The 16,542-nt window shown below is 43.4% G+C and overlaps 1 protein-coding gene across 1 annotated transcript in view; it reads left to right on the plus strand.

Annotated features, from left to right (window-relative positions):
- The window catches only part of EDARADD (EDAR associated via death domain), a 47,718-nt gene that overhangs the window by 22,803 nt on the left and 8,373 nt on the right, over window positions 1–16,542 (plus strand). The window lies entirely within an intron of this gene.

Here is a 16,542-nt window from a genome sequence, read left to right on the forward strand (position 1 = left end):
AACAAACTTAAAACGTTCTCTAACATCCAAATGAAGACACGCAGACAAGGTCTTGGCAAGGAGGTAATTTTGAAGGCTGACAGAAACCTATTTGGCCAGATGATACTTGTAGCTGAGAACAGAAAGCTACAAATGAGTGATGTCTTGACTCATCCCCTGGGTCCATTGCCATGGGCACTTGCCAATGGTGATGGGTCTATCCGCAAGACCAACAAGGCTGCCCTCGCAAGGGAGTTGGAGAGGAATGCTCGTCCTGCAGAAGTGATCCCCGAGCCCTCTGTAACCATCATTGATGGGATGAGCCTGGTTCAGAAACTGAAGGGAAACAATGCAACATTTGGCCAGCTAGCAGGCACAGCAATGAGTCGCGCTATCCATGAGGGTGCTAAGAGCAAGCGCATTGATATTGTCTTTGACGTCTACAAGGAGACATCCATCAAAGATACAGAAAGAGTCAACAGATATGAAGGCACAGGGATCCATTTCAAGAACATTCAACATGGGCACAACATCCAGCAGTGGAAAAAGCTTCTAAGTAGTTCCTCCAACAAGGCAAGTCTCATAAAGTTTCTGGTAGAAGAATGGAAGGCGAAACACCACAGGGAGAAGCTTGAGGAGAAGGAGCTGTATGTCACATGTGAGCAGCTCTGCTTTAAGATCACCAAAGAACAGTGGGAAGAGGCTGCTGACCTTAAGTCAAATCAAGAAGAAGCAGACACACGCCTCCTTCTCCATGCTCTTCATGCAGCAGAATCTGGTTACAAGTCGGTCATCATCACTTCGGAGGATACTGATGTCATGGTCCTGTGTCTGGGCATGTGCCACAAAATCCCATCCCACCTGTTCCAGAAATGCGGTACACAGAACCGGACAAGATTCCTGGATATCACCACTCTGAGCCGAACATTGGGAGGCAGCGTATGTGATTCATTGATTGGTATGCATGCATTTACAGGCTGTGACACCGTCAGTGCATTCGCTGGCCGTGGGAAGATGACGACACTCAAGCAGTTGAAGATGAACAAGACATACCAGGATGCCTTTCAGGAAGTTGGTCGTTCATGGGAAGTGTCTACCGAACTTTTTGAGAAGTTACAGGAAATCACCTGCCACATGTACCTGCCAACTACCCAAACAACTGAGGTAAACAGGCTCCGTTATCAGCTGTTCTGTGCCAGACGTGGAGTGGTAGAGTCAAGTCAACTCCCTCCTTGCCAGGACTGCCTTTTCATGCATGCACTGCGTGCAAACTACCAGGCTGCGATCTGGAGGAGAAGTCTGCAGAGCCAGCCATGGGTTGCAAACCCAACAGACTGCGGTTGGATGATAGATAACGACGGAAAGCTTGTTGTCAAGTGGATGCAAGGGGCACCAGCACCAGAAGCTATTATACAGCTACTGTCCTGCAAGTGTGTGCGGTCATGTGAACTTCCTCAGTGTACTTGCCTCAGCAATGGCCTGAAGTGCACAGACATGTGCAGATTACAGACATGCCAGAACAAGGGTACTGAAGACGAGCCAGTAGAACAACAGTCAGATTCAGAGTCCGATGTTGAAGATATTATGGAGTAACATATATATATATATATATATATATATATATATATATATATATATATATATATATATATGCACATGACATGTTCAGTGTGTATTTACATAACTTGGATTAAATTTTGTTACAAATACTACATCTAGTCACTCCGGGTGGTACCGATATCGTCATATTTGGTTCTTGGCTCATGCTAAAATTCCTGTGGAACACCTAAAGGGTTAACAGTTTTTAAAAATGAGTTTTGAACAGCTTGAGGGGTGTAGTTTGCAAAATGGGGTAATTTATGGGTGGTTTCTGTTATGTAAGCCCCTTAAAGTGACTTCAGAAGTGACTTGGTCCTTTGAAAAGTGGGTTTTGCTGTAAATGTGAAAAATTGCGCATAAAACTATAAGCCCTATTACGTCGTAAAACAATAAGGTTTCATTTTCAAAATGATGCCAATATGAAGTAAACATGTGGGGAGTGTAAATTAATAACTATTATGGGGGGTATCAGTATTTTTGTAAAAAGCAGAGAATTTCAAAGTTAAAAAATTGCCGATTTTTCCAAAATTTCCGAATATTTAGCATTTTTTTATATAGAAAGGTAAAATATATTGACTCCCATTTAGCACTGACGTGAAGTACAATATGTCACGAGAAAACAATCTCAGAATGGCTTGGATAGGTGAAAGCGTTCCAAAGTTATTAGCCCATGAAGTGGCACAGGTCAGATTGGCTTAGGCACTTGGGTACAAATAGGCCTAGGGCTGAAGGGGTTAATAAGCTACGTATATGTAAGGGCTATCATATCAAAAAATAAACTACAGACATGCATCTACCTAAAAATACCAAAGAAAATTAGTCACTCCGGGTGGTACCGATATCTGGCCCGGCTCATGGACTAGATAGAGCATCTGCTAGCTCTATCTGCGCTAGCAGTGACGGACCCGGAAACGCTGCAGCCTGCGTCTCAGGGTCCGTCACTCAATGGCGGCACATGGCTAGCGCATGCCCATTGTTGGCGTGCGCTAATGATGCGCCCGACATAGAACTTAATGGCGGCGTTACAGACTACGTTACACCGCGTTTATGCCGCGGTGTAACATAGTCCATCTAACGGACTGGTTCAACGCAGTGTGAACCCAGCCTTACTTCTACAGCCCATTTTCATTTTTGGGTTTGCATTTTTTTCTTTTTTCCTGCCCCTATTCCAAGAGCCATAATTAATTTTTATTTTCCTTCCATACAGCCATAGAGCTTGTTTTTCTTGTAGGACAGGTTGTAGTTTTGAATGACACCATCAATTTTATGTTACAGTGTACTAAAAATAGAAAACCCTATAGCTACGATATCAGCATCAATATGTCATAGAATATAAGCATAACGTCCAATAAAACATCAAGTTATAGGAAGAAAAATAAAGGGAAAGGAAAATTTTAGGCCATCAGTAATACAATTATGAAGTTACTGAAATCCAATGGAAACCATACATAGCGTAGCCAAGCGCGAACAATCCGGACAGAGAAGAAACGTACCGGAGAAAAGGGTGGGTCACATCAGTCTGATGTAAGACGGTAGGCATCGGATTCTTGGATTCTTGAAATTCAATCCAGTCTCTCCAAGTCTCATAGTATCTATCACAGTCAGTGGGAGATTGGGCAATCAAATGTTCCATCCTATCTAGAAGGGCTATTTCACAGAACCACTCCTCCAGAGTAGGTGCAGAAGCACTTTTCCAGTGACGAGGAATGATATTCTTAGCAGCCTGCATAAGGTAGCTTATTAAAGACCTGTTGTATCTAGTGAAACTAGATGGGATCATAAAGAGCAAAAGAGATTATTATTATTATTTATGTATATAGCACCATTGATTCCATGATGCTGTACATGAGAAGGGGTTACGTACAAATTACAGATATCACAGTAAACAAACTAACAATGACAGACTGATACAGAGGGGCGAGGACCCTGAACTTGCGGGCTTTCATTCTACAGGATGGTGGGGAAGGAGACAATAGGTTGAGGGTTGCAGCAGCTCCGGTGTTGGTGAGGAAGCAGCTGGGCCAGTGCAGGCTGTAAGCTTTCAGGAGAATTGGGCTCAGAGAGACTTGTCATTTTTTTAATAGTCTGAATTACCGGAGACCAGAAACCTCTTATTATGGGACAGCTCCACCAAATGTATGTCATCGTCCCCTCTTCTACTCCACATCTCCAGCATCTATCTTATACTGTGGGAAACCACTTATGAAGTAATACGGGGACCCGGTACCTTCTGGAGATTATCTTAAAGGAGGTCTCTTGAGCTTTGGTTGCAATTGATGTTTTGTGAGCAGATTGTAAACATTTAGCCCATTGTGAGTCTTCAAAAGATTTGCCCAGCTCTCTTTCCCATGCATCGCAATAGGATCGTCTGACAGTTGTAGTATGGGCTATTAGGTGTTTATAGAGCAATGAGATGGAGCGCAAGGGTGGAGACGATGACAGGCATAGTTTTTCAAAATTTGTAAGATCCCTATTGAGCCGTCTATCTTTTCTAACATGGGAATAGAAATGTTGCAACTGTCTATAGTCATAGTCGGCTCTTGGAGGGATAGAGCAGTCCCGAAATGTCTCATTGAGGGGTATTAAAGATGCGTTAGATAGTACATAAGCAACGTGAAGAGGGTGATATTTACTTCTACCCAGAAATCGATTGGAAGATAGCCCCGGTAAAAAGGTGGGATTGTCTGATATTGGGTATAATGGGGCCTGAGGGATTTTTAATAATTTTTTTATTGCATTTTTGTAAGAAGGTGTGGTGACTGAAAATCCACAATTTGGACTTTTTTTAATTTTCTTTCTCTTTACAGTATTTTCCACATGGGTTAATGAATTGTAAATAGTGATAGATCAGACTTTTACTAATGCAGCGATACCAAATATTTTAATTTTTTACATTTCTTTATTTTTAATGGGATAAAGAAAGTGATTCAAATTTTTATTATTTTTTTATAATTATAAATTTTTTATTTTTTACTAGGGAATTTTCATTTTTTTACAAGGTGAATTAAAACTGCGATTAGCAGGGATTAAAGGGGTACAAGTCTTCAGGCACTCTATGTGACTGCAGACTTGTGAATCCTCACAGTGTGCACACTGCACGCTGTGATTATTCCATGGGAGCGAGCAGTCATGTCGCAACAAGTATGCGATTTGCATGCTTCCGGCCACATTCCTACTAGACTTGTCCGGCCTCGCTTAGCACACTTGTATTCAACAAGGCCATGTCTATTTAGTCGACATGTGACCACGTGTATGCAAATCACATACTTGCGGGCACATGCCCAGCGCCGGCAGCGGAGAATCATCACGGGATGCAGTGAGGATTAATAAGTCTGCAGTCACATAGAATGACTGTAGACTTGTACCCTAAGGCCGAACAACCCCTTTAAGGTGGTGAGTATAGGTTATGCTCCTAAGGGATTTGTAGAAAGCACTTTATAAACTAACTTTTCCCAATAAATGATATATAGAGTTATTATATGCTAAGGGTGTGTAGTATGGAGATTTAGGAAACACCAGCAGATGTTCAATTATCGAACAGTCAGGATAAGGAAACGTCACCACAAAAAAATTCTAAATAATTTTGTAGTTAAATAAATTAGTTCTAAATTATTAATGTTGGCAGGATATCCAGCTATAATAGCTCACCTCATTATAAATGTCAGATTCGAATTGAACTTATCTTCGGGAGCTTTGTACAAATCACTTAATATCACGGAAGATTAAAGGATTTTTACCTGCACATAAATTCTAATGGAACATTTTCTTTGCAAGTTGGAATAAACAAATTTAATTAGTAATAGTGTTTGATAATCATTCGTAACCCCTTCATCTGTCTGGAAATACGCCATATTTTTCTGCTTTACGCCCAGGGGATGGATGGGAGGAGCTGCCAGAGACATGTACAGACGCAGCCAGGTTCTTTCATCTGTGACTTAGACTTGCATGAACTTATACGTAGTAGTAACGTTAAAATGTAATAACGTGAATCTTTCTATCTAGATTTACATTCCTCTATTCCAGGGATGGGACTCTATTTTGTACTCAACTTAATACTTTTTTATATCAAACTTTGGAGAATCTCCATTGACATTTCTGTAAACAGTGTTGGGGATGACAGAAGTCTATAGGATAATACATTAATAGTTATTCCCACCGTGGCAATATATTTATTTTTTTCAAAACACGATATCTGCATGAGTATTATTAATATACAGGACAAGCCCAACATACAATTTATTTATTTTACCTTTGTGCCTCTTTTCATCTCCTTACATCCCTCTGTGCATCTAACTTCACAGAGCAGTCCCTTTCTTATCCGCTAAAATTACATTTCGCAGCGGCACACTGCTCCTTCTTGGTGCTGCAGGTTCCACCCTCTGCCTTCCTGTGTACTTTCTTACAGACATAGATCTCAACATGTGAATTTTTTACTTGTATGAATGAAGTGACCATTGATAGGTTTGAATGTAGTGACCCATTATTTGGGCAATATCCATTACTATTTATAAATTACACATTTTAATTTTGTTTCAAAGGGATCTTCAGATCATGGCCATCCCTGCATGCATAGCATAGCTGAGCCGTGCTACAATATGGCTGTCAGGGAAATGAGGATCTAGTGGGATTGGCTGGGCAATGTGTTATTAGACAGGGTAATAGGTGCATCTATTCTTTTATGTATTAAACAGGATCATTAGATTCAAACAAAGTTGGTATCAGTGGGATCTTTGGCACAGCATAGCTGTTCTATTCTCAAAGTGGATGCTAGTGAAAGAGCATGTGACCAGATGTGTCCATCAACCTCCTCCAAATGAAAAAGCGCTTTCCAATATACAGTGTTTTTTTATATTGGAGGAGACTGATGTACAGGTTTTGTCACTTACACATTCACCATCAGCTATATTGAGAACAGGAGAGTTGAGCGGGCTGTGAGGAAAGCAGAACTAACAAGAGCAGGAGGAGAACATGTAATACTTACATAATAGAGTCATGGAATCATGTCCCCAACACTTTTGTGAAAATAATGATGTAGAAGAGAAGCCCCTTAAAGGGAACCTGTCACCTGAATTTGGTGGGACCAGTTTTGGGTCATATGGGCGGGGTTTTCAGGTGTTTGATTCACCCTTCAATATTGCCTTGTGCAGGCATGTACTCCGGAGGACAGAGAATGAACTTCAATCCAATATTGCGGCCAGCATGCAGCCTGCGGGTAAGGAAAGGGTGAATCAAACACCCGAAAACCCCGCCCATATGACCCAAAACTGGTCCCGCCAAATCCAGGTGACAGGTTCCCTTTAATAAAAAAATCTAAATTTTTTTCTAACCTCTCAGTGGGTGTGCAGGGGCCACAATAAGTTTTGCTATGATGTCTCTGTTTCTTATTTCTTAAATTGAGTACATGAGTCAGTGGCCTAAGTTGAAGGCTATGGGTCCCAGTGCAAAAAAAATTACAAAAGACCTTCCTGGATTCCAAAAGACCATGGTGGTGGGGTAAAAGACAGTTTTGCAACCACCCCCCTTGGACTCCATGGCTCGGGTGCAACTGCAACCATTGTACTCACTATTGTTAAATCCCTGTCAGCTTAGGCTAGGTTCACATTGCGTTAATGCAGCCCGTTCAACACATCGTTAAACGAGCTGCGTTAACACAAGTGCCGAAATATGATGGCGCTAGCACAGATAGAGCTAGCAGATGCTCTATCTGCGCTAGCGGTGACGGACCCGGAAACGCTGCAGCCCACGTCCCAGGGTCCGTCACTCAATGACAGCACATCGCTAGCGCACGCCCATTGTGGGTGTGCGCTAGCGATGCGTCCGACATAGGTCTTAATGGCGGCGTTAACGGACTGCGCTACACCGCGTTATGCCGCGGTTTAACGCAGTCCATCTAACGGACTGCCTATAACGCAATGTGAACCTAGCCTTAAAGAGGACCTGCCATCAAGTCAAGTCAGTGGCCATTTTTGGCTCTTATTTCATTACTGCAATGTCCCTTTCAGTACTCCAAGTTTTGTTTGTTTTTAAATCTGCTATACGGTTCCAGAGATATGGGCTTTTTTCATTTAGTGCTATTTCATATGGTCTTTACAAAGGTGCTTTGCTTAAGGAGTGATAATACTGAGCGACCTAAATAAACCTCCTGGAGAATCCTGTGAGCCATGGTCTTTTGGTAAACACAAAAAAAACTAAACAAGATTAAAAGGCTAATATCTCTGGAACCCTATGGGGGAGTTAAATAAATAGGAATCACGGGATCAGCAAAAAAGAGCAAAAACTGTTATGGACCTGGTGGTTAGGAGCACCCAGAATGACCTGATGAGTAAACTCAAAATCGGGACTAGCTCTGGGGAAGTGGGAACTCTGCTGACCGCAAACCCTACTCCTATCACACACACTAGAAATAGCCGTGGAGCATACCTAACTCTCCCTAGACGCCTCCTCACAGCCTAAGAGCTAACTACCCCTAAAGATAGAAATAGAAGCCTTACCTTGCCTCAGATAAATTCCCCAAAGGTAAAGGCAGCCCCCCACATATATTGACCGTGAGTTAAGCGGAAAGCCACAAACACAGGAATGAAACAGGTTTTAGCAAAAGAGGCCAGACTTCACTAAATAGTCAGAGGATAGAAAAGGGAACTATGCGGTCAGCACAAAAAACTACAAAAAAACACGCAGAGTATGCAAAAGACCCTCCACACTGACTCACGGTGTGGAGGTGCCACTCTGCACCCCCAGAGCTTCCAGCTAGCAAGGGAATATCATGATAACAAGCTGGACTAGAATATAGCAATACTAAGAAATATATTCAGGAAGCAATAACAACAAATGAACTAGCAAAGACTTAGCTTCTGCTGGAGTAGACAGGTCCTCAGAGAAGTCCAAGTGAGATCTGAACCAATACTGAGACATTGACAGCTGGCAAGAAGTAACGATCTGAGTGGAGTTAAATAGGGAAGCCAGCATAGCAGTAAACGAGGGCAGCTGAGAAAGCCAATCTCAGTGACCAGCAGTTCCACTCGAAGCCACCATAGGGAGTCCAAGAGCAGAACTAACCAAAGTACCATTCATGACCACAGGAGGGAGTCCGAGAATGGAATTCACAACAGTACCCCCCCCTTGAGGAGGGGTCACCGAACCCTCACCAGGGCCCCCAGGCCGATCAGGACGAGCCAAATGAAAGGCACGAACTAAATCGGCAGCATGGACATCGGAGGCAACAACCCAGGAATTATCCTCCTGACCATAGCCCTTCCACTTAACCAGGTACTGAAGCTTCCATCTCGAAATACGAGAATCCAACATTTTTTCCACCACATACTCCAACTCCCCCTCAACCAACACCGGAGCAGGAGGATCAACGGAGGGAACCATAGGCGCCACGTACCTCCGCAACAACGACCTATGGAACACATTATGGATGGCAAAAGAAGCTGGAAGGACCAAACGAAATGACACAGGGTTGAGAATTTCAGAAATCTTATAAGGACCAATGAAACGAGGCTTAAACTTAGGAGAAGAAACCTTCATAGGAACATAACGAGAAGACAACCAAACCAAATCCCCAAGTCGAGGACCAACACAAAGACGGCGGTTAGCGAAACGTTGAGCCTTCTCCTGGGACAACATCAGATTGTCCACTACGTGAGTCCAAATTTGCTGCAACCTGTCCACCACAGAATCCACACCAGGACAGTCAGAAGGCTCAACCTGCCCCGAAGAAAAACGAGGATGAAAACCAGAATTGCAAAAAAAAGGCGAAACCAAAGTAGCCGAACTAGCCCGATTATTAAGGGCGAACTCAGCCAATGGCAAGAAGGTCACCCAATCATCCTGATCAGCAGAAACAAAGCATCTCAGATAGGTTTCCAAAGTCTGGTTGGTTCGTTCGGTTTGGCCATTTGTCTGAGGATGGAAAGCCGAAGAAAAAGACAAATCAATGCCCATCTTAGCACAAAAGGACCGCCAAAACCTAGAGACAAACTGGGAACCTCTGTCCGACACAATGTTCTCCGGAATACCATGCAAACGAACCACATGTTGAAAAAATAATGGCACCAAATCAGAGGAGGAAGGTAATTTAGGCAAGGGTACCAAATGGACCATCTTAGAAAAGCGATCACAAACCACCCAGATGACAGACATCCTTTGAGAGACAGGAAGATCTGAAATAAAATCCATGGAAACATGCGTCCAAGGCCTTTTCGGGACTGGCAAGGGCAAAAGCAACCCACTGGCACGAGAACAGCAGGGCTTAGCCCGAGCACAAGTCCCACAGGACTGCACAAAAGAAGCACATCCCGTGACAAGGAAGGCCACCAAAAGGACCTAGCCACCAAATCTCTGGTACCAAAAATCCCAGGATGACCAGACAACACCGAGCAATGAACCTCAGAAATAACTCTTCTAGTCCATCTATCAGGGACAAACAGTTTCTCCGCTGGACAACGGTCAGGTCTATCAGCCTGAAACTCCTGCAGCACCCGCCGCAAATCAGGGGAGATGGCAGACAGAATTACCCCCTCTTTGAGAATACCAGCCGGCTCAGGGACTCCCGGAGAATCAGGCACAAAACTCCTAGAAAGGGCATCCGCCTTCACATTCTTAGAACCTGGAAGGTATGAGACCACAAAATCGAAACGGGAGAAAAACAGCGACCATCGAGCCTGTCTAGGATTCAACCGCTTGGCAGACTCGAGATAAGTCAGATTTTTGTGATCCGTCAAGACCACCACGCGGTGCTTGGCTCCCTCAAGCCAATGTCACCACTCCTCGAATGCCCACTTCATAGCTAGCAGCTCCCGATTGCCAACATCATAATTACGCTCAGCAGGCGAAAACTTTCTAGAAAAGAAGGCACATGGCTTCATCACAGAGCCATCAGAACTTCTTTGAGACAAAACAGCCCCTGCTCCAATCTCAGAAGCATCAACCTCGACCTGAAAAGGGAGCGAAACATCTGGTTGACGCAACACAGGGGCCGAAGAAAAACGATGTTTCAGCTCCTAAAAAGCCTCAACGGCCGCAGAGGACCAATTCACCACATCAGCACCTTTCTTTGTCAAATCAGTCAAAGGTTTAACCACACTAGAAAAATTAGCGATGAAGCGACGGTAAAAATTAGCAAAGCCCAGGAATTTCTGAAGGCTCTTCACAGATGTAGGTTGAGTCCAATCATAAATGGCCTGAACTTTAACAGGATCCATCTCGATAGTAGAAGGGGAAAAAATAAAGCCCAAAAAGGAAACCTTCTGAACTCCGAAGAGACATTTAGACCCCTTCACAAACAAGGAATTAGCACGAAGGACCTGGAATACCATTCTGACCTGTTTCACATGAGACTCCCAATCATCCGAAAATACCAAAATATCATCCAAATATACAATAATGAATCTATCCAAATACTTTCGGAAGATGTCATGCATAAAGGACTGAAACACAGATGGAGCATTAGAAAACCCGAATGGCATCACCAGGTACTCAAAATGGCCCTCGGGCGTATTAAATGCTGTTTTCCATTCATCGCCCTGTTTAATACGCACAAGGTTATACGCCCCTCAAAGATCTATCTTGGTGAACCAACTAGCCCCCTTAATCCGAGCAAACAAATCAGACAGCAGAGGCAAAGGGTACTGAAATTTGACCGTGATTTTATTGAGAAGGCGGTAATCTATACAGGGTCTCAGAGAACCATCCTTCTTGGCCACAAAAAAGAACCCTGCTCCCAACGGTGATGAAGACGGGCGAATATGCCCTTTCTCCAAGGACTCCTTTATATAACTCCGCATAGCGGCGTGCTCTGGCACAGATAAATTGAAAAGTCGCCCCTTAGGAAACTTACTACCAGGAATCAAATTTATAGCACAATCACAATCCCTATGAGGGGGTAGGACACTGGATTTGGGCTCATCAAATACATCCTGGTAATCCGACAGAAACTCAGGGACTTCAGAAGGAGTGGAAGAAGAAATTGACACCAACGGAACATCGCCATGTACCCCTTGACAACCCCAACTAGACACAGACATTGATTTCCAATCCAATACTGGATTATGAACCTGAAGCCATGGCAAACCCAACACGACCACATCATGCATATTATGTAACACCAAAAAGCGAATATCTTCCTGATGTGCAGGAACCAAGCACATGGTCAACTGAGTCCAGTACTGAGGTTTATTCTTGGCCAACGGCGTGGCATCAATTCCCCTTAAAGGAATAGGATACTGCAAAGGCTCCAAGAAAAAACAACAGCGCCTGGCAAACTCCAAGTCCATCAAATTCAGGGCAGCGCCTGAATCCACAAATGCCATAACCGAGTAGGATGACAAAGAGCAAATCAGAGTAACAGACAAAAGAAATTTAGGCTGTACAGTACCAATGGTGACAGACCTAGCGAACCGCTTAGTACGCTTAGGACAATCAGAGATAGCATGAGTGGGGTCACCACAGTAAAAACACAGCCCATTCTGACGTCTGTGTTCTTGCCGTTCAGTTCTGGTCAAAGTTCTATCACATTGCATACGCTCAGGTCTCTGCTCCGAGGACACCGCCAAATGGTGCACAACCTTGCGCTCGCGCAAACGCCGATCAATTTGAATGGCCAAGGACATTGATTCATTCAGACCAGCAGGCGTGGGGAACCCCACCATAACATCCTTAAGGGCTTCAGAAAGACCCTTTCTAAAAATTGCTGCCAGGGCACACTCATTCCATTGAGTAAGCACAGACCATTTTCTAAACTTCTGACAATATACCTCCGCTTCATCCTGACCCTGACACAAAGCTAGCAAGATCTTCTCTGCCTGATCCACTGAATTCGGTTCGTCATAAAGCAATCCAAGCGCCAGAAAAAACGCATCTACATTAAGCAATGCAGGATCTCCTGGCGCAAGGGAGAATGCCCAGTCTTGAGGGTCGCCACGCAACAAAGAAATAATAATTTTTACTTGCTGAATGGGGTCACCAGAGGAGCGGGGTTTCAAAGCAAGAAACAGTCTACAATTATTTTTGAAATTCAGAAACTTAGATCTATCCCCAGATAACAAATCAGGAATTGGAATTCTAGGCTCTAACATCGGATTCTGAACCACATAATCTTGAATGCATTGTACCCTTGCAGTGAGTTGATCCACACAAGAGGACAGACGTTGAATATCCATATCTACACCTGAGTCCTGAACCACCCAGAGGTTAAGGGGAAAAGAGAAACAAAACACACTGCAAAGAAAAAAAATGGGTTCAGAACTTCTCTTATCCCTCTTTTGAGATGCATTAACACTTTGTGGGCCAGCTGTACTGTTATGGACCTGGTGGTTAGGAGCACCCGGAATGACCTGATGAGTAAACTCAAAATCGGGACTAGCTCTGGGGAAGTGGGAACTCTGCTGACCGCAAACCCTACTCCTATCACACACACTAGAAATAGCCGTGGAGCGTACCTAACTCTCCCTAGATGCATCTTCACAGCCTAAGAGCTAACTACCCCTAAAGATAGAAATAGAAGCCTTACCTTGCCTCAGAGAAATTCCCCAAAGGTAAAGGCAGCCCCCCACATATATTGACTGTGAGTTAAGAGGAAAGTCACAAACACAGGAATGAAACAGGTTTTAGCAAAAGAGGCCAGACTTCACTAAATAGTCAGAGGATAGAAAAGGGAACTATGCGGTCAGCACAAAAAACTACAAAAAACCACGCAGAGTATGCAAAAGACCCTCCACACCGACTCACGGTGTGGAGGTGCCACTCTGCACCCCCAGAGCTTCCAGCTAGCAAGGGAATATCATGATAGCAAGCTGGACTAGAATATAGCAGTACTAAGAAATATATTCAGGAAGCAATAACAACAAATGAACTAGCAAAGACTTAGCTTCTGCTGGAGTAGACAGGTCCTCAGAGAAGTCCAAGAGAGATCTGAACCAATACTGAGACATTGACAGCTGGCAAGAAGTAACGATCTGAGTGGAGTTAAATAGGGAAGCCAGCATAGCAGTAAACGAGGGCAGCTGAGAAAGCCAATCTCAGTGACCAGCAGTTCCGCTCAAAGCCACCAGAGGGAGTCCAAGAGCAGAACTAACCAAAGTACCATTCATGACCACAGGAGGGAGTCCGAGAACGGAATTCACAACAAAAAACTGTCCAGTTTTGACCTGCTGACAGAACAATATTTTATAGGGGACTGTCATGTAAGATCATCATATAACAGTTCAAGGTCTGTACTAAGTAGCCAAGTGGGCACAAAAATAGTGTGAGTAACTCTGTGTGTATAAGTTGGGATTCTATTTTTTTAGACACAATGGGAGAATCAAGGTGTGTCTATACCTCAATACCCTTACCAAGTAGAAAAGTGAATATTTTTTTAAATTGCATGTAACATGCACACCTATCTTCATTCCACATGTTACATAAAGTATTTAAGCATTTCCATACAACTGCAGTATTCTAATTCAGGGCCAGCTCCAGATTTTCATGGGTCCCGGGTGAAAGAGTCTCAGTGGGCCCCTTTAACATTCATGATGCACAAATAAGGCAGAGAAATATAGAAATACGAAACAACATAATGTAAAATTAACTTGCTATGTAGATTTTCTGTCTTTTGTAATTTCTTTTAACTGCTCCAGGCTTTGAAAGCGCTTAAAATACATCACTGGCCTAGATTTGTGTTCACCCAATGCTACTCTGAGCAGGTCTACAAATTGGGGAACGGCTGTACATACACTAGACAACAGCACATACACTAGAATGTGCTCCCTGAACTCCGCCATATAACATTGAAAATTAAAGGATTTGTCAACTAGTGGACCACCCCAGCTAAATCAATATAAGTCTCTAATGTAAACAAAACCAGTGTATACTCGCTTCCTACAGAGGCACTGTATCACTGATGTTGGCATCGCAATTTAAGGACAATGAAGTGATTTGTTGTGTCATGTGCAGTTGTAAGGTGCCCAGGACGGTAGCTGTGGGCGAGCTGCTGCTCTATAACGCCGTGGCACTTTACAAACAATTCGTGTACCAGTTGTGGTAGATCGACTCACTCGCCTGCTTAACAAGCTAGTTAACGGAATGGTTTTCATGTGTGTGAAAAAGTGTTTGCCCTCCTTCCTGATTTTCTATTCTTTTGCATGTTGGTCACTAAATGTTTCAGATCACCAAACAAATTTAAATATTTGATAAAAATAACACAAAATGCAGTTATTTAAATGAAGGTCTTTATTATTAAGGGAAAGAAAATCCAAAACTACAGGCCACTGTGTGAAAAAGTGATTGACCCTCCAATTAAAGCATAAATTAACTGTGGTTTATCACATCTTTGGGAAGCTGAGTTCAAATTACCTAGCCACACCCAGGCCTGATTACTGCCACACCTCAGCCACAATGAATCAAGAAATCACTTAAATAGGACCTGCCTGACAAAGTGAATTAGACAAAAAGTTCCTCAAAAGCTAGACATGACGCTATCCAAAGAATTTCTGGAACAAATGAGAAACAGTAATTGAGATTTATCAGTCTGGAAAACGTTGTAAAGCCATTTCTAAAGCTTTTGAACTCCAGCGAACCACAGAAAGAGACATTATCCACAAATGACGAAAACATGGAACAGTGGTGAACGCTTTTAAGAGTGGCCGGCCGACCAAAATTACCCTAAGAGATCAGCGACGACTCCTCCAAGAGGTCACAAAAGACCCCGCAACATCATCCAAATGGCAGAGTTCCAAGACGAAAAACACTGCTGAGCAATAAGACCATAAAGGCTTGTTTCAGTTTTGCAAGAAAAAGTCTTCATGATTCCCAAGACTTTTGAGGGAATGCTCTGTGGACTGACGAGACAAAACTTGAGCTTTTTGGAAAGTGTATGCCCCATTACATGTAGCGTAGAAGTAACACAGCATTTCAGAAAAGGAACATCATACCAACAGTAAAATTTGGTGGTGGTACTGTCACTGTGATAGTCTGAGGTTGTTTTGCTGCTTCAGGACCTGGAAGACTGTGGTAAATGGAACCATAAATTCAGCTGTCAACCAAAAAATCCTGAAGGAGAATGTTCTGCCATCTGTTTGTGACCTTAAGCTGAAGAGCACTTGGGTTATGCAGCAGGAAAATGATCCAAAACACACCAGCACACCATGTCACGACACAGCTGTCGGGTGACCCCAGAACAGGGGCTCCTTCCCTGTCCTTAACATTAGGGGGCACCCTAGCTCGTCCTGTTTCCCGGGATACTTCAGATGGAGAAGATGCCAGTGCCCATGCCCTTGCCTTATCTCCTAAGTTAGCTCTCGTCTGTTCTCCTCCCCCACCCAGGGAAGAGGGGGCGCTACTGTGCACCGTAGTACATCAACCCGACAAACAAGGCATACTTTTCAAACATACTTTGAAAAAAGACGGCCAATTAGTTATAGGGACATGTTTCCAGCATCTTCTCGCTGTCCTGCTCCCTTAGATTAACGGGTCTCTCTCTCCCTATGTGTATAACTAGGGGAGCAAAACAAGGAGCAGCCGTCGGGAACATCTCTCTTGGACCAGTTGTCCTCATCACATCACCCCGGCCGGCTGGTATATTCTCTCTGAAATGCTGCAGCGTTCCAAGTAAAACATACATGGCTGCATAAACTCTGATTTCCGCTTCCCCAGTATTTCTACCTCAAGTGTTATTTTTATTTTTTACTTCTACAGTGCCCAAGCTTGTAGATGTTTCATCACTGCCCCCTTGTGTCACTGTAATAATAGATCTTTGGAGAAGTAATTTTTGTATCAGTTTTCTACTGCAAATACAGTATGTGCACTGTGGAAGTTCAGTAATCAGTGTGCTGCTGTAGGGGGCGCTATTTGCTTATCTTCGGATGCAGGAAAATGTGCACACGCACCTATCTACACACTTATTGCATTCAAACCCTGGTAATAACAAGGTTAAAGCATCTCTGTCTGAATAATTAAAGATGTAATTAAGAATTTACCTCCCCC

The sequence above is a fragment of the Ranitomeya variabilis genome, chromosome 2 (genome assembly GCF_051348905.1).
Source record: "Ranitomeya variabilis isolate aRanVar5 chromosome 2, aRanVar5.hap1, whole genome shotgun sequence".
In the NCBI taxonomy this organism is placed as follows: Eukaryota; Metazoa; Chordata; class Amphibia; order Anura; family Dendrobatidae; genus Ranitomeya; species Ranitomeya variabilis.